General features: G+C 41.8%; 38 non-coding genes across 38 annotated transcripts; all 38 read right to left on the reverse strand.

Moving 5' to 3' along the window:
• Positions 1-26: 26 nt before the first annotated feature.
• Positions 27-99, reverse strand: trnaf-gaa (transfer RNA phenylalanine (anticodon GAA)). The gene has a single exon. It is a non-coding gene; the product is annotated as a tRNA-Phe (tRNA).
• A 115-nt stretch (positions 100-214) lies between these two features.
• On the reverse strand, positions 215-287 carry trnaf-gaa (transfer RNA phenylalanine (anticodon GAA)). Its single transcript has one exon. It is a non-coding gene; the product is annotated as a tRNA-Phe (tRNA).
• Positions 288-399: 112 nt separating this feature from the next.
• trnaf-gaa (transfer RNA phenylalanine (anticodon GAA)) lies at positions 400-472 on the reverse strand. Its single transcript has one exon. It is a non-coding gene; the product is annotated as a tRNA-Phe (tRNA).
• Positions 473-1,696: 1,224 nt separating this feature from the next.
• trnaf-gaa (transfer RNA phenylalanine (anticodon GAA)) lies at positions 1,697-1,769 on the reverse strand. The gene has a single exon. It is a non-coding gene; the product is annotated as a tRNA-Phe (tRNA).
• Positions 1,770-2,058: 289 nt separating this feature from the next.
• trnaf-gaa (transfer RNA phenylalanine (anticodon GAA)) lies at positions 2,059-2,131 on the reverse strand. Its single transcript has one exon. It is a non-coding gene; the product is annotated as a tRNA-Phe (tRNA).
• Positions 2,132-2,249: 118 nt separating this feature from the next.
• On the reverse strand, positions 2,250-2,322 carry trnaf-gaa (transfer RNA phenylalanine (anticodon GAA)). Its single transcript has one exon. It is a non-coding gene; the product is annotated as a tRNA-Phe (tRNA).
• A 114-nt stretch (positions 2,323-2,436) lies between these two features.
• On the reverse strand, positions 2,437-2,509 carry trnaf-gaa (transfer RNA phenylalanine (anticodon GAA)). Its single transcript has one exon. It is a non-coding gene; the product is annotated as a tRNA-Phe (tRNA).
• Positions 2,510-2,987: 478 nt separating this feature from the next.
• On the reverse strand, positions 2,988-3,060 carry trnaf-gaa (transfer RNA phenylalanine (anticodon GAA)). Its single transcript has one exon. It is a non-coding gene; the product is annotated as a tRNA-Phe (tRNA).
• Positions 3,061-3,361: 301 nt separating this feature from the next.
• On the reverse strand, positions 3,362-3,434 carry trnaf-gaa (transfer RNA phenylalanine (anticodon GAA)). Its single transcript has one exon. It is a non-coding gene; the product is annotated as a tRNA-Phe (tRNA).
• A 304-nt stretch (positions 3,435-3,738) lies between these two features.
• trnaf-gaa (transfer RNA phenylalanine (anticodon GAA)) lies at positions 3,739-3,811 on the reverse strand. Its single transcript has one exon. It is a non-coding gene; the product is annotated as a tRNA-Phe (tRNA).
• A 1,034-nt stretch (positions 3,812-4,845) lies between these two features.
• On the reverse strand, positions 4,846-4,918 carry trnaf-gaa (transfer RNA phenylalanine (anticodon GAA)). Its single transcript has one exon. It is a non-coding gene; the product is annotated as a tRNA-Phe (tRNA).
• Positions 4,919-5,220: 302 nt separating this feature from the next.
• Positions 5,221-5,293, reverse strand: trnaf-gaa (transfer RNA phenylalanine (anticodon GAA)). The gene has a single exon. It is a non-coding gene; the product is annotated as a tRNA-Phe (tRNA).
• A 114-nt stretch (positions 5,294-5,407) lies between these two features.
• On the reverse strand, positions 5,408-5,480 carry trnaf-gaa (transfer RNA phenylalanine (anticodon GAA)). The gene has a single exon. It is a non-coding gene; the product is annotated as a tRNA-Phe (tRNA).
• Positions 5,481-5,783: 303 nt separating this feature from the next.
• Positions 5,784-5,856, reverse strand: trnaf-gaa (transfer RNA phenylalanine (anticodon GAA)). Its single transcript has one exon. It is a non-coding gene; the product is annotated as a tRNA-Phe (tRNA).
• Positions 5,857-6,162: 306 nt separating this feature from the next.
• On the reverse strand, positions 6,163-6,235 carry trnaf-gaa (transfer RNA phenylalanine (anticodon GAA)). Its single transcript has one exon. It is a non-coding gene; the product is annotated as a tRNA-Phe (tRNA).
• Positions 6,236-7,231: 996 nt separating this feature from the next.
• trnaf-gaa (transfer RNA phenylalanine (anticodon GAA)) lies at positions 7,232-7,304 on the reverse strand. The gene has a single exon. It is a non-coding gene; the product is annotated as a tRNA-Phe (tRNA).
• Positions 7,305-7,417: 113 nt separating this feature from the next.
• trnaf-gaa (transfer RNA phenylalanine (anticodon GAA)) lies at positions 7,418-7,490 on the reverse strand. Its single transcript has one exon. It is a non-coding gene; the product is annotated as a tRNA-Phe (tRNA).
• A 117-nt stretch (positions 7,491-7,607) lies between these two features.
• On the reverse strand, positions 7,608-7,680 carry trnaf-gaa (transfer RNA phenylalanine (anticodon GAA)). The gene has a single exon. It is a non-coding gene; the product is annotated as a tRNA-Phe (tRNA).
• A 1,181-nt stretch (positions 7,681-8,861) lies between these two features.
• trnaf-gaa (transfer RNA phenylalanine (anticodon GAA)) lies at positions 8,862-8,934 on the reverse strand. The gene has a single exon. It is a non-coding gene; the product is annotated as a tRNA-Phe (tRNA).
• A 304-nt stretch (positions 8,935-9,238) lies between these two features.
• On the reverse strand, positions 9,239-9,311 carry trnaf-gaa (transfer RNA phenylalanine (anticodon GAA)). The gene has a single exon. It is a non-coding gene; the product is annotated as a tRNA-Phe (tRNA).
• A 652-nt stretch (positions 9,312-9,963) lies between these two features.
• trnaf-gaa (transfer RNA phenylalanine (anticodon GAA)) lies at positions 9,964-10,036 on the reverse strand. Its single transcript has one exon. It is a non-coding gene; the product is annotated as a tRNA-Phe (tRNA).
• Positions 10,037-10,152: 116 nt separating this feature from the next.
• trnaf-gaa (transfer RNA phenylalanine (anticodon GAA)) lies at positions 10,153-10,225 on the reverse strand. The gene has a single exon. It is a non-coding gene; the product is annotated as a tRNA-Phe (tRNA).
• Positions 10,226-10,516: 291 nt separating this feature from the next.
• On the reverse strand, positions 10,517-10,589 carry trnaf-gaa (transfer RNA phenylalanine (anticodon GAA)). The gene has a single exon. It is a non-coding gene; the product is annotated as a tRNA-Phe (tRNA).
• A 493-nt stretch (positions 10,590-11,082) lies between these two features.
• trnaf-gaa (transfer RNA phenylalanine (anticodon GAA)) lies at positions 11,083-11,155 on the reverse strand. The gene has a single exon. It is a non-coding gene; the product is annotated as a tRNA-Phe (tRNA).
• Positions 11,156-12,188: 1,033 nt separating this feature from the next.
• trnas-uga (transfer RNA serine (anticodon UGA)) lies at positions 12,189-12,260 on the reverse strand. Its single transcript has one exon. It is a non-coding gene; the product is annotated as a tRNA-Ser (tRNA).
• A 114-nt stretch (positions 12,261-12,374) lies between these two features.
• trnaf-gaa (transfer RNA phenylalanine (anticodon GAA)) lies at positions 12,375-12,447 on the reverse strand. The gene has a single exon. It is a non-coding gene; the product is annotated as a tRNA-Phe (tRNA).
• Positions 12,448-12,561: 114 nt separating this feature from the next.
• trnaf-gaa (transfer RNA phenylalanine (anticodon GAA)) lies at positions 12,562-12,634 on the reverse strand. Its single transcript has one exon. It is a non-coding gene; the product is annotated as a tRNA-Phe (tRNA).
• A 667-nt stretch (positions 12,635-13,301) lies between these two features.
• trnaf-gaa (transfer RNA phenylalanine (anticodon GAA)) lies at positions 13,302-13,374 on the reverse strand. The gene has a single exon. It is a non-coding gene; the product is annotated as a tRNA-Phe (tRNA).
• Positions 13,375-13,491: 117 nt separating this feature from the next.
• Positions 13,492-13,564, reverse strand: trnaf-gaa (transfer RNA phenylalanine (anticodon GAA)). The gene has a single exon. It is a non-coding gene; the product is annotated as a tRNA-Phe (tRNA).
• Positions 13,565-15,499: 1,935 nt separating this feature from the next.
• Positions 15,500-15,572, reverse strand: trnaf-aaa (transfer RNA phenylalanine (anticodon AAA)). The gene has a single exon. It is a non-coding gene; the product is annotated as a tRNA-Phe (tRNA).
• A 1,201-nt stretch (positions 15,573-16,773) lies between these two features.
• On the reverse strand, positions 16,774-16,846 carry trnaf-gaa (transfer RNA phenylalanine (anticodon GAA)). The gene has a single exon. It is a non-coding gene; the product is annotated as a tRNA-Phe (tRNA).
• Positions 16,847-17,507: 661 nt separating this feature from the next.
• Positions 17,508-17,580, reverse strand: trnaf-gaa (transfer RNA phenylalanine (anticodon GAA)). Its single transcript has one exon. It is a non-coding gene; the product is annotated as a tRNA-Phe (tRNA).
• A 115-nt stretch (positions 17,581-17,695) lies between these two features.
• On the reverse strand, positions 17,696-17,768 carry trnaf-gaa (transfer RNA phenylalanine (anticodon GAA)). Its single transcript has one exon. It is a non-coding gene; the product is annotated as a tRNA-Phe (tRNA).
• An 842-nt stretch (positions 17,769-18,610) lies between these two features.
• On the reverse strand, positions 18,611-18,683 carry trnaf-gaa (transfer RNA phenylalanine (anticodon GAA)). The gene has a single exon. It is a non-coding gene; the product is annotated as a tRNA-Phe (tRNA).
• A 645-nt stretch (positions 18,684-19,328) lies between these two features.
• On the reverse strand, positions 19,329-19,401 carry trnaf-gaa (transfer RNA phenylalanine (anticodon GAA)). The gene has a single exon. It is a non-coding gene; the product is annotated as a tRNA-Phe (tRNA).
• An 856-nt stretch (positions 19,402-20,257) lies between these two features.
• On the reverse strand, positions 20,258-20,330 carry trnaf-gaa (transfer RNA phenylalanine (anticodon GAA)). Its single transcript has one exon. It is a non-coding gene; the product is annotated as a tRNA-Phe (tRNA).
• A 114-nt stretch (positions 20,331-20,444) lies between these two features.
• Positions 20,445-20,517, reverse strand: trnaf-gaa (transfer RNA phenylalanine (anticodon GAA)). Its single transcript has one exon. It is a non-coding gene; the product is annotated as a tRNA-Phe (tRNA).
• Positions 20,518-21,545: 1,028 nt separating this feature from the next.
• Positions 21,546-21,618, reverse strand: trnaf-gaa (transfer RNA phenylalanine (anticodon GAA)). Its single transcript has one exon. It is a non-coding gene; the product is annotated as a tRNA-Phe (tRNA).
• Positions 21,619-23,176: the final 1,558 nt, after the last annotated feature.

Here is a 23,176-nt window from a genome sequence, read left to right on the forward strand (position 1 = left end):
CAAAAAGCACATAATTCTGTACTAAATGCTGAAACCAGGGATTGAACCAGGGACCTTTAGATCTTCAGTCTAACGCTCTCCCAACTGAGCTATTTCAGCTCCGTGAGGGTAGGAACTGTTGCCTGGTTGCAACTCTGTCAAAGAACCAAAACATGCCGCAAAACATAACCAGATGTTTAATAAGTGCCAAAAAAGCACATAATTCTGTACTAAATGCTGAAACCAGGGATTGAACCAGGGACCTTTAGATCTTCAGTCTAACGCTCTCCCAACTGAGCTATTTCAGCTCCATGAGGGTAGGAACTGTTGCCTGGTTGCAACTCTCAAAGAACCAAAACATGCCGCAAAACATCACCAAATGTTTAATAAGGGCCAAAAAGCACATAATTCTGTTTTAAATGCTGAAACCAGGGATTGAACCAGGGACCTTTAGATCTTCAGTCTAACGCTCTCCCAACTGAGCTATTTCAACTCCATGAGGGTAGGAACTGTTGCCTGTTGCAACTCTATCAAAGAACCAAAACATGCCGCAAAACATAACCAGATGTTTCATAAGAGCCAAAAAAGCACATAATTCTGTACTAAATGCTAAAACCAGGGATTGAACCAGGGACATTTAGATCTTCAGTCTAACGCTCTCCCAACTGAGCTATTTCTGATCCATGAGGGTGGGAACTTTTGCCTGGTTGCAACTCTATCAAAGAACCAAAACATTCCGCAAAACATAACCAGATGTTTCATAAGAGCCAAAAAGCACATAATTTTGTACTAAATGCTGAAGTCAGGGATTGAACCAGGGACCTTTAGATCTTCAGTCGAACGCTCTCCCAACTGAGCTATTTCAGCTCCATGAGGCTGGGAAAGGTTGCCTGTTTGCAACTCTGTCAAAAACCAAAACATGCCGGAAAACATTACCAGATGTTTCATAAGAGCCAAAAAGCACATAATTCTGTACTAAATGCTGAAACCAGGGATTGAACCAGGGACCTTTCTTTCGGTCTAACGCTCTCCCAACTGAGCTATGTCAGATCCATGAGGGTGGGAACTGTTGCCTGGTTGCAACTCTTTCAAAGAACCAAAACATGCCGCAAAACATAAGCAGATGTTTCATAAGAGCCAAAAAAGCACATAATTCTGTACTAAATGCTAAAACCAGGGATTGAACCAGGGACTTTAGATCTTCAGTCTAACGCTCTCCCAACTGAGCTATTTCTGCTCCATGAGGGTAGGAACTGTTGCCTGGTTGCAACTCTATCAAAGAACCAAAACATTCCGCAAAACATAACCAGATGTTTCATAAGAGCCAAAAACCACATAATTTTGTACTAAATGCTGAAACCAGGGACCTTTAGGTCTTTTGTCTTATGCTCTCCCAACTGAGCTATTTCAGATCCATGAGGGTGGGAACTGTTGCCTGGTTGCAACTCTATCAAAGAACCAAAACATTCCGCAAAACATAACCAGATGTTTCATAAGAGTCAAAAAGCACATAATTCTGTACTAAATGCTGAAACCAGGGATTGAAACAAGGACCTTTAGATCTTCAGTCTACCGCTCTCCCAACTGAGCTATTTCAGATCCATGAGGGTGGGAACTGTTGCCTGGTTGCAACTCAATCAAAGAACCAAAACATTCCGCAAAACATAACCAGATGTTTAATAAGTGCCGAAAAAAAACCACATAATTCTGTACTAAATGCTGAAACCAGGGATTGAACCAGGGACCTTTAGATCTTCAGTCTAACGCTCTCCCAACTGAGCTATTTCAGCTCCATGAGGATAGGAACTGTTGCCTGGTTGCAACTCTATCAAAGAACCAAAACATGCCGCAAAACATAACCAGATGTTTCATAAGAGCCAAAAAGCACATAATTCTGTACTCAATGCTGAAACCAGGGACATTTAGGTCTTCTGTCTTATGGTCTCCCAACTGAGATATTGCAGATCCATGAGGGTGGGAACTGTTGCCTGGTTGCAACTCTATCAAAGAACCAAAACATTCCGCAAAACATAACCAGATGTTTCATAAGAGCCAAAAAGCACATAATTCTGTACTAAATGCTGAAACCAGGGATTGAACCAGGGACCTTTAGATCTTCAGTCTAACGCTCTCCCAACTGAGCTATTTCAGCTCCATGAGGGTGGGAACTGTTGCCTGGTTGCAACTCAATCAAAGAACCAAAACATTCCGCAAAACATAACCAGATGTTTAATAAGTGCCGAAAAAAAACCACATAATTCTGTACTAAATGCTGAAACCAGGGATTGAACCAGGGACCTTTAGATCTTCAGTCTAACGCCCTCCCAAGTGAGCTATTTCAGCTCCATGTGGGTAGGAACTGTTGCCTGGTTGCAACTCTATCAAAGAACCAAAACATGCCGCAAAACATAACCAGATGTTTCATAAGAGCCAAAAAGCACATAATTCTGTACTAAATGCTGAAACCATGGATTGAACCAGGGACCTTTAGATCTTCAGTCTAACGCTCTCCCAACTGAGCTATTTCAGCTCCATATGGGTGGGAACTGTTGCCTGGTTGCAACTCTATCAAAGAACCAAAACATGCCGCAAAACATAACCAAATGTTTCATAAGAGCCAAAAAGCACATAATTCTGTACTCAATGCTGAAACCAGGGACCATTAGGTCTTCTGTCTTATGGTCTCCCAACTGAGATATTGCAGATCCATGAGGGTGGGAACTGTTGCCTGGTTGCAACTCTATCAAAGAACCAAAACATTCCGCAAAACATAACCAGATGTTTCATAAGAGCCAAAAAGAACATAATTCTGTACTAAATGCTGAAACCAGGGATTGAACCAGGACTTTAGATCTTCAGTCTAACGCTCTCCCAACTGAGCTATTTCAGATCCATGAGGGTGGGAACTGTTGCCTGGTTGCAACTCAATCAAAGAACCAAAACATTCCGCAAAACATAACCAGATGTTTAATAAGTGCCGAAAAAAACCCACATAATTCTGTACTAAATGCTGAAACCAGGGATTGAACCAGGGACCTTTAGATCTTCAGTCTAACGCTCTCCCAACTGAGCTATTTCAGCTCCATGAGGGTAGGAACTGTTGCCTGGTTGCAACTCTATCAAAGAACCAAAACATGCCGCAAAACATAACCAGATGTTTCATAAGAGCCAAAAAGCACATAATTCTGTACTAAATGCTGAAACCAGGGATTGAACCAGGGACATTTAGATCTTCAGTCTAACGCTCTCCCAACTGAGATATTTCTGATCCATGAGGGTGGGAACTTTTGCCTGGTTGCAACTCTATCAAAGAACCAAAACATTCCGCAAAACATAACCAGATGTTTCATAAGAGCCAAAAAGCACATAATTTTGTACTAAATGCTGAAGCCAGGGATTGAACCAGGGACCTTTAGATCTTCAGTCTAACGCTTTCCCAACTGAGCTATTTCAGCTCCATGAGGCTGGGAAAGGTTGCCTGTTTGCAACTCTGTCAAAAACCAAAACATGCCGGAAAACATTACCAGATGTTTCATAAGAGCCAAAAAGCACATAGTTCTGTACTAAATGCTAAAACCAGGGATTGAACCAGGGACGTTTAGATCTTCAGTCTAACGCTCTCCCAACTGAGCTATTTCTGATCCATGAGGGTGGGAACTGTTGCCTGGTTGCAACTCTATCAAAGAACCAAAACATTCCGCAAAACATAACCAGATGTTTAATAAGTGCCGAAAAAAACCCACATAATTCTGTACTAAATGCTGAAACCAGGGATTGAACCAGGGACCTTTAGATCTTCAGTCTAACGCTTTCCCAACTGAGCTATTTCAGCTCCATGAGGGTAGGAACTGTTGCCTGGTTGCAACTCTATCAAAGAACCAAAACATGCCGCAAAACATAACCAGATGTTTCATAAGAGCCAAAAAGCACATAATTCTGTTTTAAATGCTGAAACCAGGGATTGAACCAGGGACCTTTAGATCTTCAGTCTAACGCTCTCCAACTGAGCTATTTCAACTCCATGAGGGTAGGAACTGTTGCCTGGTTGCAACTCTATCAAAGAACCAAAACATGCCGCAAAACATAACCAGATGTTTCATAAGAGCCAAAAAGCACATAATTCTGTACTAAATGCTAAAACCAGGGATTGAACCAGGGACATTTAGATCTTCAGTCAACGCTCTCCCAACTGAGATATTTCTGATCCATGAGGGTGGGAACTTTTGCCTGGTTGCAACTCTATCAAAGAACCAAAACATTCGCAAAACATAACCAGATGTTTCATAAGAGCCAAAAAGCACATAATTTTGTACTAAATGCTGAAGTCAGGGATTGAACCGGGACCTTTAGATCTTCAGTCGAACGCTCTCCCAACTGAGCTATTTCAGCTCCATGAGGCTGGGAAAGGTTGCCTGTTTGCAACTCTGTCAAAAACCAAAACATGCCGGAAAACATTACCAGATGTTTCATAAGAGCCAAAAAGCACATAGTTCTGTACTAATTGCTGAAACCAGGGATTGAACCAGGGACCTTTACATCTTCGGTCTCACGCTCTCCCAACTGAGCTATGTCAGATCCATGAGGGTGGGAACTGTTGCCTGGTTGCAACTCTTTCAAAGAACCAAAACATGCCGCAAAACATAAGCAGATGTTTCATAAGAGCCAAAAAAAGCACATAATTTTGTACTAAATGCTAAAACCAGGGATTGAACCAGGGACGTTTAGATCTTCAGTCTAACGCTCTCCCAACTGAGCTATTTCTGATCCATGAGGGTGGGAACTGTTGCCTGGTTGCAACTCTATCAAAGAACCAAAACATTCCGCAAAACATAACCAGATGTTTCATAAGAGCCAAAAAGCACATAATTCTGAAACCAGGGATTGAACCAGGGACCTTTAGATCTTCAGTCTAACGCTCTCCCAACTGAGCTATTTCAGCTCCATGAGGGTGGGAACTGTTGCCTGGTTGCAACTCAATCAAAGAACCAAAACATTCCGCAAAACATAACCAGATGTTTAATAAGTGCCGAAAAAAAACACATAATTCTGTACTAAATGCTGAAACCAGGGATTGAACCAGGGACCTTTAGATCTTCAGTCTAACGCTCCCAACTGAGCTATTTCAGCTCCATGAGGGTAGGAACTGTTGCCTGGTTGCAACTCTATCAAAGAACCAAAACATGCCGCAAAACATAACCAGATGTTTCATAAGAGCCAAAAAGCACATAATTCTGTACTAAATGCTGAAACCAGGGATTGAACCAGGGACCTTTAGATCTTCAGTCTAACGCTCTCCCAACTGAGCTATTTCAGCTCCATGAGGGTAGGAACTGTTGCCTGGTTGCAACTCTATCAAAGAACCAAAACATGCCGCAAAACATAACCAGATGTTTCATAAGAGCCAAAAAGCACATAAATCTTTACTAAATGCTGAAACCAGGAATTGAACCAGGGACCTTTAGATCTTCAGTCTAACGCTCTCCCAACTGAGCTATTTCAGCTCCATGAGGGTAGGAACTGTTGCCTGGTTGCAACTCTATCAAAGAACCAAAACATGCCGCAAAACATAACCAGATGTTTCATAAGAGCCAAAAAGCACATAATTCTGTACTAAATGCTGAAACCAGGGATTGAACCAGGGCCCTTTAGGTCTTTTGTCTTATGCTCTCCCAACTGAGCTATTTAAGATCCATGAGGGTGGGAACTGTTGCCTGGTTGCAACTCTATCAAAGAACCAAAACATGCCGCAAAACATAACCAGATGTTTAATAAGAGCCAAAAAAAGCACATAATTTTGTACTAAATGCTGAAACCAGGGATAGAACCAGGGACCTTTAGATCTTCAGTCTAACGCTCTCCCAACTGAGCTATTTCAGCTCCATGAGGGTGGGAACTGTTGCCTGGTTGCAACTCTATCAAAGAACCAAAACATGCCGCAAAACATAACCAGATGTTTAATAAGAGCCAAAAAAAGCACATAATTTTGTACTAAATGCTGAAGCCAGGGATTGAACCAGGGACCTTTAGATCTTCAGTCTAACGCTCTCCCAAATGAGCTATTTCAGCTCCATGAGGGTAGGAACTGTTGCCTGGTTGCAACTCTATCAAAGAACCAAAACATTCCGCAAAACATAACCAGATGTTTAATAAGTGCCGAAAAAAAACACATAATTCTGTACTAAATGCTGAAACCAGGGATTGAACCAGGGACCTTTAGATCTTCAGTCTAATGCTCTCCCAAATGAGCTATTTCAGCTCCATGAGGGTAAGAACTGTTGCCTGGTTGCAACTCTATCAAAGAACCAAAACATGCCGCAAAACATAACCAGATGTTTCATAAGAGCCAAAAAGCACATAATTCTGTACTCAATGCTGAAACCAGGGACCTTTAGGTCTTCTGTCTTATGGTCTCCCAACTGAGCTATTTCAGATCCATGAGGGTGGGAACTGTTGCCTGGTTGCAACTCTATCAAAGAACCAAAACATGCCGCAAACATAACCAGATGTTTCATAAGAGCCAAAAAGCACATAATTCTGTACTAAATGCTGAAACCAGGGACCTTTAGGTCTTTTGTCTTATGCTCTCCCAACTGAGTTATTTCAGATCCATGAGGGTGGGAACTGTTGCCTGGTTGCAACTCTATCAAAGAACCAAAACATGCCGCAAAACATAACCAGATGTTTCATAAGAGCCAAAAAGCACATAATTCTGTACTAAATGCTGAAACCAGGGACCTTTAGGTCTTTTGTCTTATGCTCTCCCAACTGAGCTATTTCAGATCCATGAGGGTGGGAACTGTTGCCTGGTTGCAACTCAATCAAAGAACCAAAACATTCCGCAAAACATTACCAGATGTTTAGTAAGTGCCGAAAAAAACCCACATAATTCTGTACTAAATGCTGAAACCAGGGACCTTTAGGTCTTTTGACTTATGCTCTCCCAAATGAGATATTTCAGATCCATGAGGGTGGGAACTGTTGCCTGGTTGCAACTCGATCAAAGAACCAAAACATTCCGCAAAACATAACCAGATGTTTCATAAGAGCCAAAAAGCACATAATTCTGTACTCAATGCTGAAACCAGGGACCTTTAGGTCTTCTGTCTTATGCTCTCCCAACTGAGCTATTGCAGATCCATGAGGGGAGAAACTGTTGCCTGGTTGCAACTCTATCAAAGAACCAAAACATGCCGCAAAACATAACCAGATGTTTCATAAGTGCCGAAAAAAAAACACATAATTCTGTACTAAATGCTGAAACCAGGGATTGAACCAGAGACCTTTAGATCTTCAGTCTAACGCTCTCCCAACTGAGCTATTTCAGCTCCATGAGGGTAGGAACTGTTGCCTGGTTGCAACTCTATCAAAGAACCAAAACATGCCGCAAAAATAACCAGATGTTTCATAAGAGCCAAAAAGCACATAATTCTGTACTAAATGCTGAAACCAGGGATTGAACCAGGGACCTTTAGATCTTCAGTCTAACGCTCTCCCAACTTAGCTATTTCAGCTCCATGAGGGTAGGAACTGTTGCCTGGTTGCAACTCTATCAAAGAACCAAAACATTCCGCAAAACATAACCAGATGTTTAATAAGTGCCGAAAAAAAACACATAATTCTGTACTAAATGCTGAAACCAGGGATTGAACCAGGGACCTTTAGATCTTCAGTCTAATGCTCTCCCAACTGAGCTATTTCAGATCCATATGGGTGGGAACTGTTGCCTGGTTGCAACTCTATCAAAGAACCAAAACATGCCGCAAAACATAACCAGATGTTTCATAAGAGCCAAAAAGCACATAATTCTGTACTCAATGCTGAAACCAGGGACCTTTAGGTCTTCTGTCTTATGGTCTCCCAACTGAGCTATTTCAGATCCATGAGGGTGGGAACTGTTGCCTGGTTGCAACTCTATCAAAGAACCAAAACATGCCGCAAACATAACCAGATGTTTCATAAGAGCCAAAAAGCACATAATTCTGTACTAAATGCTGAAACCAGGGACCTTTAGGTCTTTTGTCTTATGCTCTCCCAACTGAGTTATTTCAGATCCATGAGGGTGGGAACTGTTGCCTGGTTGCAACTCTATCAAAGAACCAAAACATGCCGCAAAACATAACCAGATGTTTCATAAGAGCCAAAAAGCACATAATTCTGTACTAAATGCTGAAACCAGGGACCTTTAGGTCTTTTGACTTATGCTCTCCCAACTGAGCTATTTCAGATCCATGAGGGTAGGAACTGTTGCCAGGTTGCAACTCGATCAAAGAACCAACACATTCCGCAAAACATAACCAGATGTTTCATAAGAGCCAAAAAGCACATAATTCTGTACTCAATGCTGAAACCAGGGACCTTTAGGTATTTTGTCTTATGCTCTCCCAAATGAGCTATTTCAGATCCATGAGGGTGGGAACTGTTGCCTGGTTGCAACTCGATCAAAGAACCAAAACATTCCGCAAAACATAACCAGATGTTTCATAAGAGCCAAAAAGCACATAATTCTGTACTCAATGCTGAAACCAGGGACCTTTAGGTCTTCTGTCTTGTGCTCTCCCAACTGAGCTATTGCAGATCCATGAGGGGAAAACTGTTGCCTGGTTGCAACTCTATCAAAGAACCAAAACATGCCGCAAAACATAACCAGATGTTTCATAAGTGCCGAAAAAAAAAACACATAATTCTGTACTAAATGCTGCTGAACCAGGGATTGAACCAGGAACCTTTAGATCTTCAGTCTAACGCTCTCCCAACTGAGCTATTTCAGCTCCATGAGGGTAGGAACTGTTGCCTGGTTGCAACTCTATCAAAGAACCAAAACATGCCGCAAAACATAACCAGATGTTTCATAAGAGCCAAAAAGCACATAATTCTGTACTAAATGCTGAAACCAGGGATTGAACCAGGGACCTTTAGATCTTCAGTCTAACGCTCTCCCAACTGAGCTATTTCAGCTCCATGAGGGTAGGAACTGTTGCCTGGTTGCAACTCTATCAAAGAACCAAAACATTCCACAAAACATAACCAGATGTTTCATAAGAGCCAAAAAGCACATAATTCTGTACTAAATGCTGAAACCAGGGATTGAACCAGGGACCTTTAGGCCTTTTGTCTTATGCTCTCCCAACTGAGCTATTTCTGATCCATGAGGGTTGGAACTGTTGCCTGGTTGCAACTCTATCAAAGAACCAAAACATGCCGCAAAACATAACCAGATGTTTAATAAGTGCCGAAAAAAACCACATAATTCTGTACTAAATGCTGAAACCAGGGATTGAACCAGGGACCTTTAGATCTTCAGTCTAACGCTCTCCCAACTGAGCTATTTCAGCTCCATGAGGGTAGGAACTGTTGCCTGGTTGGAACTCTATCAAAGAACCAAAACATTCCGCAAAACATAACCAGATGTTTCATAAGAGCCAAAAAAGCACATAATTCTGTACTAAATGCTGAAACCAGGGATTGATCCAGGGACCTTTAGTCTAATGCTCTCCCAACTGAGCTATTTCAGCTCCATGAGGGTGGGAACTGTTGCCTGGTTGCAACTCTATCAAAGAACCAAAACATGCCGCAAACATAACCAGATGTTTCATAAGAGCCAAAAAGCACATAATTCTGTACTAAATGCTGAAAACAGGGATTGAACCAGGGACTTAACATCTTCAGTCTAACGCTCTCCCAACTGAGCTATTTCAGATCCATATGGGTGGGAACTGTTGCCTGGTTGCAACTCTATCAAAGAACCAAAACATGCCGCAAAACATAACCAGATGTTTCATAAGAGCCAAAAAGCACATAATTCTGTACTCAATGCTGAAACCAGGGACATTTGGTCTTCTGTCTTATGGTCTCCCAACTGAGATATTGCAGATCCATGAGGGTGGGAACTGTTGCCTGGTTGCAACTCTATCAAAGAACCAAAACATTCCACAAACATAACCAGATGTTTCATAAGAGCCAAAAAGCACATAATTCTGTACTAAATGCTGAAACCAGGGATTGAACCAAGGACCTTTAGATCTTCAGTCTAACGCTCTCCCAACTGAGCTATTTCAGATCCATGAGGGTGGGAACTGTTGCCTGGTTGCAACTCTATCAAAGAACCAAAACATTCCGCAAAACATAACCAGATGTTTAATAAGTGCCGAAAAAAACACATAATTCTGTACTAAATGCTGAAACCAGGGATTGAACCAGGGACCTTTAGATTTTCAGTCTAACGCTCTCCCAAATGAGCTATTTCAGCTCCATGAGGGTAGGAACTGTTGCCTGGTTGCAACTCTATCAAAGAACCAAAACATGCCGCAAAACATAACCAGATGTTTCATAAGAGCCAAAAAGCACATAATTCTGAACTAAATGCTGAAACCAGGGACCTTTAGGTCTTCTGTCTTATGCTCTCCCAACTGAGCTATTTCAGATCCATGAGGGTGGGAACTGTTGCCTGGTTGCAACTCTATCAAAGAACCAAAACATTCCGCAAAACATAACCAGATGTTTCATAAGAGCCAAAAAAAGCACATAATTCTGTACTAAATGCTAAAACCAGGGATTGAACCAGGGACCTTTAGATCTTCAGTATAACGCTCTCCCAACTGAGCTATTTCAGCTCCATGAGGGTAGGAACTGTTGCCTGGTTGCAACTCTATCAAAGAACCAAAACATTCCGCAAAACATAACCAGATGTTTCATAAGAGCCAAAAAGCACATAATTCTGTACTAAATGCTGAAACCAGGGATTGAACCAGGGACCTTTACATCTTCGGTCTCACGCTCTCCCAACTGAGCTATTTCAGATCCATGAGGGTAAGAACTGTTGGCTGGTTGCAACTCTTTCAAAGAACCAAAACATGCCGCAAAACATAACCAGATGTTTAATAAGAGCCAAAAAAGCACATAATTCTGTACTAAATGCTGAAACCAGGGATTGAAACAAGGACCTTTAGATCTTCAGTCTACCGCTCTCCCAACTGAGCTATTTCAGATCCATGAGGGTGGGAACTGTTGCCTGGTTGCAACTCTATCAAATAACCAAAACATTCCGCAAAACATAACCAGATGTTTAATAAGTGCCGAAAAAAAACCACATAATTCTGTACTAAATGCTGAAACCAGGGATTGAACCAGGGACCTTTAGATCTTCAGTCTAACGCTCTCCCAACTGAGCTATTTCAGCTCCGTGAGAGTAGGAGCTGTTGCCTGGTTGCAACTCAATCAAAGAACCAAAACATTCCGCAAAACATAACCAGATGTTTAATAAGTGCCAAAAAAACCACATAATTCTGTACTAAATGCTGAAACCAGGGATTGAACCAGGGACCTTTAGATCTTCAGTCTACGCTCCCCCAACTGAGCTATTTCAGCTCCATGAGGGTAGGAACTGTTGCCTGGTTGCAACTCTATCAAAGAACCAAAACATTCCGCAAAACATAACCAGATGTTTCATAAGAGCCAAAAAAGCACATAATTCTGTACTAAATGCTGAAACCAGGGATTGATCCAGGGACCTTTAGTCTAATGCTCTCCCAACTGAGCTATTTCAGCTCCATGAGGGTGGGAACTGTTGCCTGGTTGCAACTCTATCAAAGAACCAAAACATGCCGCAAACATAACCAGATGTTTCATAAGAGCCAAAAAGCACATAATTCTGTACTAAATGCTGAAAACAGGGATTGAACCAGGGACCTTAACATCTTCAGTCTAACGCTCTCCCAACTGAGCTATTTCAGATCCATATGGGTGGGAACTGTTGCCTGGTTGCAACTCTATCAAAGAACCAAAACATGCCGCAAAACATAACCAGATGTTTCATAAGAGCCAAAAAGCACATAATTCTGTACTCAATGCTGAAACCAGGGACATTTAGGTCTTCTGTCTTATGGTCTCCCAACTGAGATATTGCAGATCCATGAGGGTGGGAACTGTTGCCTGGTTGCAACTCTATCAAAGAACCAAAACATTCCACAAAACATAACCAGATGTTTCATAAGAGCCAAAAAGCACATAATTCTGTACTAAATGCTGAAACCAGGGATTGAACCAAGGACCTTTAGATCTTCAGTCTATCGCTCTCCCAACTGAGCTATTTCAGATCCATGAGGGTGGGAACTGTTGCCTGGTTGCAACTCAATCAAAGAACCAAAACATTCCGCAAAACATAACCAGATGTTTAATAAGTGCCGAAAAAAAACACATAATTCTGTACTAAATGCTGAAACCAGGGATTGAACCAGGGACCTTTAGATTCAGTCTAACGCTCTCCCCCAATGAGCTATTTCAGCTCCATGAGGGTGGGAACTGTTGCCTGGTTGCAACTCTATCAAAGAACCAAAACATGCCGCAAAACATAACCAGATGTTTCATAAGAGCCAAAAAGCACATAATTCTGTACTAAATGCTGAAACCAGGGATTGAACCAGGGACCTTTAGATCTTCAGTCTAACGCTCTCCCAACTGAGCTATTTCAGCTCCATGAGGGTAGGAACTGTTGTCTGGTTGCAACTCTATCAAAGAACCAAAACATGCCGCAAAACATAACCAGATGTTTCATAAGAGCCAAAAAGCACATAATTCTGTACTAAATGCTGAAACCAGGGATTGAACCAGGGACCTTTAGATCTTCAGTCTAACGCTCTCCCAACTGAGCCATTTCAGCTCCATGAGGGTAGGAACTGTTGCCTGGTTGCAACTCTATCAAAAAGAACCAAAACATGCCGCAAAACATAACCAGATGTTTCATAAGAGCCAAAAAAGCACATAATTCTGTACTAAATGCTAAAACCAGGAATTGAACCAGGGACTTTAGATCTTCAGTCTAACGCTCTCCCAACTGAGCTATTTCTGATCCATGAAGGTGGGAACTTTTTCCTGGTTGCAACTCTATCAAAGAACCAAAACATTCCGCAAAACATAACAAGGTGTTTCATAAGAGCCAAAAAGCACATAATTTTGTACTAAATGCTGAATCCAGGGATTGAACCAGGGACCTTTAGATCTTCAGTCTAACGCTCTCCCAACTGAGCTATTTCTGATCCATGAGGGTGGGAACTGTTGCCTGGTTGCAACTCTATCAAAGAACCAAAACATTCCGCAAAACATAACCAGATGTTTCATAAGAGCCAAAAAGCACATAATTCTGTACTAAATGCTGAAACCAGGGACCTTTAGGTATTTTGTCTTATGCTCTCCCAACTGAGCTATTTCAGATCCATGAGGGTGGGAACTGTTGCCTGGTTGCAACTCTATCAAAGAACCAAAACATGCCGCAATACATAACCAGATGTTTCATAAGAGCCAAAAAAAGCACATAATTCTGTACTAAATGCTGAAACCAGGGATTGAACCAGGGACCTTTAGATCTTCAGTCTAACGCTCTCCCAACTGAGCTATTTCAGCTCCATGAGGGTGGGAACTGTTGCCTGGTTGCCACTCTATCAAAGAACCAAAACATTCCGCAAAACATAACCAGATGTTTAATAAGTGCCGAAAAAAAACACATAATTCTGTACTAAATGCTGAAACCAGGGATTGAACCAGGGACCTTTAGATCTTCAGTCTAATGCTCTCCCAACTGAGCTATTTTAGCTCCATGAGGGTAGGAACTGTTGCCTGTTTGCAACTCTATCAAAGAACCAAAACAATCCGCAAAACATAACCAGATGTTTCATAAGAGCCAAAAAGCACATAATTCTGTACTAAATGCTGAAACCAGGGATTGAACCAGGGACCTTTACATCTTCGGTCTCACGCTCTCCCAACTGAGCTATTTCAGATCCATGAGGGTAAGAACTGTTGGCTGGTTGCAACTCTTTCAAAGAACCAAAACATGCCGCAAAACATAACCAGATGTTTAATTAGAGCCAAAAAAGCACATAATTCTGTACTAAATACTGAAACCAGGGATTGAACAAGGGACTTTTAGTCTAACACTCTCCCAACTGAGCTATTTCAGCTCCATGAGTGAAGCAACTGTTGCCTGGTTGCAACTCTGTCAAAAACCAAAACATGCCGCAAAACATAAGCAGATGTTTCATGAGAGCCAAAAAAACGCACATAATTCTGTACTAAATGCTAAAACCAGGGACTGAACCAGGGACCTTTAGGTCTTTTGTCTTACGCTCTCCCAACTGAGCTATTTCAGATCCATATGGGTGGGAACTGTTGCCTGGTTGCAACTCTATCAAAGAACCAAAACATGCCGCAAAACATAACCAGATGTTTCATAAGAGCCAAAAAGCACATTATTCTGTACTCAATGCTGAAAACCAGGGACCTTTAGGTCTTCTGTCTTATGGTCTCCCAACTGAGATATTGCAGATCCATGAGGGTGGGAACTGTTGCCTGGTTGCAACTCTATCAAAGAACCAAACATTCCGCAAAACATAACCAGATGTTTCATAAGAGCCAAAAAGCACATAATTCTGTACTAAACGCTGAAACCAGGGATTGAACCAAGGACCTTTAGATCTTCAGTCTAACGCTCTCCCAACTGAGCTATTTCAGATCCATGAGGGTGGGAACTGTTGCCTGGTTGCAACTCTATCAAAGAACCAAAACATTCCGCAAAACATAACCAGATGTTTCATAAGAGCCAAAAAAGCACATAATTCTGTACTAAATGCTGAAACCAGGGATTGATCCAGGGACCTTTAGTCTAATGCTCTCCCAACTGAGCTATTTCAGCTCCATGAGGGGGGAACTGTTGCCTGGTTGCAACTCAATCAAAGAACCAACACATTCCGCAAAACATAACCAGATGTTTCATAAGAGCCAAAAAAGCACATAATTCTGTACTAAATGCTGAAAACCAGGGACCTTTAGGTCTTTTGTCTTATGCTCTCCCAACTGAGCTATTTCAGATCCATGAGGGTGGGAACTGTTGCCTGGTTGCAACTCAATCAAAGAACCAACACATTCCGCAAAACATAACCAGATGTTTCATAAGAGCCAAAAAGCACATAATTCTGTACTAAATGCTGAAACCAGGGATTGATCCAGGGACCTTTAGTCTAATGCTCTCCCAACTGAGCTATTTCAGCTCCATGAGGGTAGGAACTGTTGCCTGGTTGCAACTCTATCAAAGAACCAAAACATGCCGCAAAACATAACCAGATGTTTCATAAGAGCCAAAAAGCACATAAATCTGTACTAAATGCTGAAACCAGGGATTGAACCAGGGACCTTTAGGCCTTTTGTCTTATGCTCTCCCAACTGAGCTATTTCAGATCCATGAGGGTGGGAGCTGTTGCCTGGTTGCAACTCTATCAAAGAACCAAAACATGCCGCAAAACATAACCAGATGTTTCATAAGAGCCAAAAAAAGCACATAATTCTGTACTAAATGCTGAAACCAGGGACCTTTAGATCTTCAGTCTAACGCTCTCCCAACTGAGCTATTTCAGCTCCATGAGGGTGGGAACTGTTGCCTGGTTGCAAGTCTATCAAAGAACCAAAACATTCCGCAAAACATAACCAGATGTTTAATAAGTGCCGAAAAAAAAACACATAATTCTGTACTAAATGCTGAAACCAGGGATTGAACCAGGGACCTTTAGATCTTTAGTCTAATGCTCTCCCTACTGAGCTAATTCAGCTCCATGAGGGTAGGAACTGTTGCCTGGTTGCAACTCTATCAAAGAACCAAAACATTCCGCAAAACATAACCAGATGTTTCATAAGAGCCAAAAAGCACATAATTCTGTACTAAATGCTGAAACCAGGGATTGAACCAGGGACCTTTACATCTTCGGTCTCACGCTCTCCCAACTGAGCTATTTCAGATCCATGAGGGTAAGAACTGTTGGCTGGTTGCAACTCTTTCAAAGAACCAAAACATGCCGCAAAACATAACCAGATGTTTAATAAGAGCCAAAAAAGCACATAATTCTGTACTAAATACTGAAACCAGGGATTGAACCAGGGACTTTTAGTCTAACACTCTCCCAACTGAGCTATTTCAGCTCCATGAGTGAAGCAACTGTTGCCTGGTTGCAACTCTGTCAAAAACCAAAACATGCCGCAAAACATAAGCAGATGTTTCATGAGAGCCAAAAAAAAAGCACATAATTCTGTACTAAATGCTAAAACCAGGGACTGAACCAGGGACCTTTAGGTCTTTTGTCTTATGCTCTCCCAACTGAGCTATTTCAGATCCATATGGGTGGGAACTGTTGCCTGGTTGCAACTCTATCAAAGAACCAAAACATGCCGCAAAACATAACCAGATGTTTCATAAGAGCCAAAAAGCACATAATTCTGTACTCAATGCTGAAACCAGGGACCTTTAGGTCTTCTGTCTTATGGTCTCCCAACTGAGATATTGCAGATCCATGAGGGTGGGAACTGTTTCCTGGTTGCAACTCTATCAAAGAACCAAAACATTCCGCAAAACATAACCAGATGTTTCATAAGAGCCAAAAAAGCACATAATTCTGTACTAAATGCTGAAACCAGGGATTGATCCAGGGACCTTTAGTCTAATGCTCTCCCAACTGAGCTATTTCAGCTCCATGAGGGTGGGAACTGTTGCCTGGTTGCAACTCTATCAAAGAACCAAAACATGCCGCAAAACATAACCAGATGTTTCATAAGAGCCAAAAAGCACATAATTCTGTACTAAATGCTGAAACCAGGGACCTTTAGGTCTTTTGTCTTATGCTCTCCCAACTGAGCTATTTCAGATCCATGAGGGTGGGAACTGTTGCCTGGTTGCAACTCTATCAAAGAACCAAAACATGCCGCAAAACATAACCAGATGTTTCATAAGAGCCAAAAAGCACATAAATCTTTACTAAATGCTGAAACCAGGGATTGAACCAGGGACCTTTAGATCTTCAGTCTAACGCTCTCCCACTGAGCTACTTTCAGCTCCATGAGGGTAAGAACTGTTGGCTGGTTGCAACTCTTTCAAAAAACCAAAACATGCCGCAAAACATAACCAGATGTTTTTAATAGTGCCGAAAAAAACACATAATTCTGTACTAAATGCTGAAACCAGGGATTGAACCAGGACCTTTACATCTTCGGTCTCACGCTCTCCCAACTGAGCTATTTCAGATCCATGAGGGTAAGAACTGTTGGCTGGTTGCAACTCTTTCAAAGAACCAAAACATGCCGCAAAACATAACCAGATGTTTAATAAGAGCCAAAAAAGCACATAATTCTGTACTAAATACTGAAACCAGGGATTGAACCAGGGACTTTTAGTCTAACACTCTCCCAACTGAGCTATTTCAGATCCATGAGGGTAAGAACTGTTGGCTGGTTGCAACTCTTTCAAAGAACCAAAACATGCCGCAAAACATAACCAGATGTTTAATAAGAGCCAAAAAAGCACATAATTCTGTACTAAATGCTGAAACCAGGGACCTTTAGGTATTTTGTCTTATGCTCTCCCAACTGAGCTATTTCAGATCCATGAGGGTGGGAACTGTTGCCTGGTTGCAACTCTATCAAAGAACCAAAACATGCCGCAATACATAACCAGATGTTTCATAAGAGCCAAAAAAAGCACATAATTCTGTACTAAATGCTGAAACCAGGGATTGAACCAGGGACCTTTAGATCTTCAGTCTAACGCTCTCCCAACTGAGCTATTTCAGCTCCATGAGGGTGGGAACTGTTGCCTGGTTGCAACTCTATCAAAGAACCAAAACATTCCGCAAAACATAACCAGATGTTTAATAAGTGCCAAAAAAACACATAATTCTGTACTAAATGCTGAAACCAGGGATTGAACCAGGGACCTTTAGATCTTCAGTCTAATGCTCTCCCAACTGAGCTATTTTAGCTCCATGAGGGTAGGAACTGTTGCCTGGTTGCAACTCTATCAAAGAACCAAAACATCCGCAAAACATAACCAGATGTTTCATAAGAGCCAAAAAGCACATAATTCTGTACTAAATGCTGAAACCAGGGATTGAACCAGGGACCTTTACATCTTCGGTCTCACGCTCTCCCAACTGAGCTATTTCAGATCCATGAGGGTAAGAACTGTTGGCTGGTTGCAACTCTTTCAAAGAACCAAAACATGCCGCAAAACATAACCAGATGTTTAATAAGAGCCAAAAAAGCACATAATTCTGTACTAAATGCTGAAACCAGGGATTGAACCAGGGACTTTAGTCTAACTAACACTCTCCCAACTGAGCTATTTCAGCTCCATGAGTGAAGCAACTGTTGCCTGGTTGCAACTCTGTCAAAAACCAAAACATGCCGCAAAACATAAGCAGATGTTTCATGAGAGCCAAAAACGCACATAATTCTGTACTAAATGCTAAAACCAGGGACTGAACCAGGGACCTTAGGTCTTTGTCTTACGCTCTCCCAACTGAGCTATTTCAGATCCATATGGGTGGGAACTGTTGCCTGGTTGCAACTCTATCAAAGAACCAAAACATGCCGCAAAACATAACCAGATGTTTTCATAAGAGCCAAAAAGCACATTTTCTGTACTCAATGCTGAAACCAGGGACCTTTAGGTCTTCTGTCTTATGGTCTCCCAACTGAGATTTGCAGATCCATGAGGGTGGGAACTGTTGCCTGGTTGCAACTCTATCAAAGAACCAAAACATTCCGCAAAACATAACCAGATGTTTCATAAGAGCCAAAAAGCACATAATTCTGTACTAAATGCTGAAACCAGGGATTGAACCAAGGACCTTTAGATCTTCAGTCTAACGCTCTCCCAACTGAGCTATTTCAGATCCATGAGGGTGGGAACTGTTGCCTGGTTGCAACTCTATCAAAGAACCAAAACATTCCGCAAAACATAACCAGATGTTTCATAAGAGCCAAAAAGCACATAATTCTGTACTAAATGCTGAAACCAGGGATTGATCCAGGGACCTTTAGTCTAATGCTCTCCCAACTGAGCTATTTCAGCTCCATGAGGGTGGGAACTGTTGCCTGGTTGCAACTCAATCAAAGAACCAACACATTCCGCAAAACATAACCAGATGTTTCATAAGAGCCAAAAAGCACATAATTCTGTACTAAATGCTGAAACCAGGGACCTTTAGGTCTTTTGTCTTATGCTCTCCCAACTGAGCTATTTCAGATCCATGAGGGTGGGAACTGTTGCCTGGTTGCAACTCAATCAAAGAACCAACACATTCCGCAAAACATAACCAGATGTTTCATAAGAGCCAAAAAGCACATAATTCTGTACTAAATGCTGAAACCAGGGATTGATCCAGGGACCTTTAGTCTAATGCTCCTCCCAACTGAGCTATTTCAGCTCCATGAGGTAGGAACTGTTGCCTGGTTGCAACTCTATCAAGAACCAAAACATGCCGCAAAACATAACCAGATGTTTCATAAGAGCCAAAAAGCACATAATCTTTACTAAATGCTGAAACCAGGGATTGAACCAGGGACCTTTAGATCTTCAGTCTAACGCTCTCCCAACTGAGCTACTTCAGCTCCATGAGGGTAGGAACTGTTGCCTGGTTGCAACTCTATCAAAGAACCAAAACATGCCGCAAAACATAACCAGATGTTTCATAAGAGCCAAAAAGCACATAATTCTGTACTAAATGCTGAAACCAGGGATTGAACCAGGGACCTTTAGGCCTTTTGTCTTATGCTCTCCCAACTGAGCTATTTCAGATCCATGAGGGTGGGAGCTGTTGCCTGGTTGCAACTCTATCAAAGAACCAAAACATGCCGCAAAACATAACCAGATGTTTCATAAGAGCCAAAAAAAGCACATAATTCTGTACTAAATGCTGAAACCAGGGACATTTAGGTCTTCTGTCTTATGGTCTCCCAACTGAGATATTGCAGATCCATGAGGGTGGGAACTGTTGCCTGGTTGCAACTCTATCAAAGAACCAAAACATTCCACAAAACATAACCAGATGTTTCATAAGAGCCAAAAAGCACATAATTCTGTACTAAATGCTGAAACCAGGGATTGAACCAAGGACCTTTAGATCTTCAGTCTATCGCTCTCCCAACTGAGCTATTTCAGATCCATGAGGGTGGGAACTGTTGCCTGGTTGCAACTCAATCAAAGAACCAAAACATTCCGCAAAACATAACCAGATGTTTAATAAGTGCCGAAAAAAAACCACATAATTCTGTACTAAATGCTGAAACCAGGGATTGAACCAGGGACCTTTAGATATTCAGTCTAACCTCTCTCTCCCAATGAGCTATTTCAGCTCCATGAGGGTGGGAACTGTTGCCTGGTTGCAACTCTATCAAAGAACCAAAACATGCCGCAAACATAACCAGATGTTTCATAAGAGCCAAAAGCACATAATTCTGTACTAAATGCTGAAACCAGGGATTGAACCAGGGACCTTTAGATCTTCAGTCTAACGCTCTCCCCACTGAGCTATTTCAGCTCCATGAGGGTAGGAACTGTTGTCTGGTTGCAACTCTATCAAAGAACCAAAACATGCCGCAAAACATAACCAGATGTTTCATAAGAGCCAAAAAGCACATAATTCTGTACTAAATGCTAAAACCAGGGATTGAACCAGGGACCTTTAGATCTTCAGTCTAACGCTCTCCCAACTGAGCCATTTCAGCTCCATGAGGGTAGGAACTGTTGCCTGGTTGCAACTCTATCAAAGAACCAAAACATGCCGCAAAACATAACCAGATGTTTCATAAGAGCCAAAAAGCACATAATTCTGTACTAAATGCTAAAACCAGGAATTGAACCAGGGACATTTAGATCTTCAGTCTAACGCTCTCCCAACTGAGCTATTTCTGATCCTGAAGGTGGGAACTTTTTCCTGGTTGCAACTCTATCAAAGAACCAAAACATTCCGGAAAACATTACCAGATGTTTCATAAGAGCCAAAAAGCACATAATTCTGTACTAAATGCTGAAACCAGGGACCTTTAGGTCTTTTGTCTTATGCTCTCCCAACTGAGCTATGTCAGATCCATGAGGGTGGGAACTGTTGCCTGGTTGCAACTCTTTCAAAGAACCAAAACATGCCGCAAAACATAAGCAGATGTTTCATAAGAGCCAAAAAAAGCACATAATTCTGTACTAAATGCTAAAACCAGGGATTGAACCAGGGACGTTTAGATCTTCAGTCTAACGCTCTCCCACTGAGCTATTTCTGATCCATGAGGGTGGGAACTGTTGCCTGGTTGCAACTCTATCAAAGAACCAAAACATTCCGCAAAACATAACCAGATGTTTCATAAGAGCCAAAAAAGCACATAATTCTGTACTAAATGCTGAAACCAGGGACCTTTAGGTATTTTGTCTTATGCTCTCCCAACTGAGCTATTTCAGATCCATGAGGGTGGGAACTGTTGCCTGGTTGCAACTCTATCAAAGAACCAAACATGCCGCAATACATAACCAGATGTTTCATAAGAGCCAAAAAAAGCACATAATTCTGTACTAAATGCTGAACCAGGGATTGAACCAGGGACCTTTAGATCTTCAGTCTAACGCTCTCCAACTGAGCTATTTCAGCTCCATGAGGGTGGGAACTGTTGCCTGGTTGCAACTCTATCAAAGAACCAAAACATTCCGCAAAACATAACCAGATGTTTAATAAGTGCCGAAAAAAAACACATAATTCTGTACTAAATGCTGAAACCAGGGATTGAACCAGGGACCTTTAGATCTTCAGTCTAATGCTCTCCCAACTGAGCTATTTTAGCTCCATGAGGGTAGGAACTGTTGCCTGTTTGCAACTCTATCAAAGAACCAAAACAATCCGCAAAACATAACCAGATGTTTCATAAGAGCCAAAAAGCACATAATTCTGTACTAAATGCTGAAACCAGGGATTGAACCAGGGACCTTTACATCTTCGGTCTCACGCTCTCCCAACTGAGCTATTTCAGATCCATGAGGGTAAGAACTGTTGGCTGGTTGCAACTCTTTCAAAGAACCAAAACATGCCGCAAAACATAACCAGATGTTTAATAAGAGCCAAAAAAGCACATAATTCTGTACTAAATACTGAAACCAGGGATTGAACCAGGGACTTTTAGTCTAACACTCTCCCAACTGAGCTATTTCAGCTCCATGAGTGAAGCAACTGTTGCCTGGTTGCAAACTCTGTCAAAAACCAAAACATGCCGCAAAACATAAGGATGTTTCATGAGAGCCAAAAAAACGCACATAATTCTGTACTAAATGCTAAAACCAGGGACTGAACCAGGGACCTTTAGGTCTTTTGTCTTACGCTCTCCCAACTGAGCTATTTCAGATCCATATGGGTGGGAACTGTTGCCTGGTTGCAACTCTATCAAAGAACCAAAACATGCCGCAAAACATAACCAGATGTTTCATAAGAGCCAAAAAGCACATTATTCTGTACTCAATGCTGAAACCAGGGACCTTTAGGTCTTCTGTCTTATGGTCTCCCAACTGAGATATTGCAGATCCATGAGGGTGGGAACTGTTGCCTGGTTGCAACTCTATCAAAGAACCAAAACATTCCGCAAAACATAACCAGATGTTTCATAAGAGCCAAAAAGCACGTAATTCTGTACTAAACGCTGAAACCAGGGATTGAACCAAGGACCTTTAGATCTTCAGTCTAACGCTCTCCCAACTGAGCTATTTCAGATCCATGAGGGTGGGAACTGTTGCCTGGTTGCAACTCTATCAAAGAACCAAAACATTCCGCAAAACATAACCAGATGTTTCATAAGAGCCAAAAAAGCACATAATTCTGTACTAAATGCTGAAACCAGGGATTGATCCAGGGACCTTTAGTCTAATGCTCTCCCAACTGAGCTATTTCAGCTCCATGAGGGTGGGAACTGTTGCCTGGTTGCAACTCAATCAAAGAACCAACACATTCCGCAAAACATAACCAGATGTTTCATAAGAGCCAAAAAGCACATAATTCTGTACTAAATGCTGAAACCAGGGACCTTTAGGTCTTTTGTCTTATGCTCTCCCAACTGAGCTATGTCAGATCCATGAGGGTGGGAACTGTTGCCTGGTTGCAACTCTTTCAAAGAACCAAAACATGCCGCAAAACATAAGCAGATGTTTCATAAGAGCCAAAAAAAGCACATAATTCTGTACTAAATGCTAAAACCAGGGATTGAACCAGGGACGTTTAGATCTTCAGTCTAACGCTCTCCCAACTGAGCTATTTCTGATCCATGAGGGTGGGAACTGTTGCCTGGTTGCAACTCTATCAAAGAACCAAAACATTCCGCAAAACATAACCAGATGTTTCATAAGAGCCAAAAAGCA

Source organism: Syngnathoides biaculeatus, chromosome 20, assembly GCF_019802595.1.
Source record: "Syngnathoides biaculeatus isolate LvHL_M chromosome 20, ASM1980259v1, whole genome shotgun sequence".
NCBI lineage: Eukaryota > Metazoa > Chordata > Actinopteri > Syngnathiformes > Syngnathidae > Syngnathoides > Syngnathoides biaculeatus.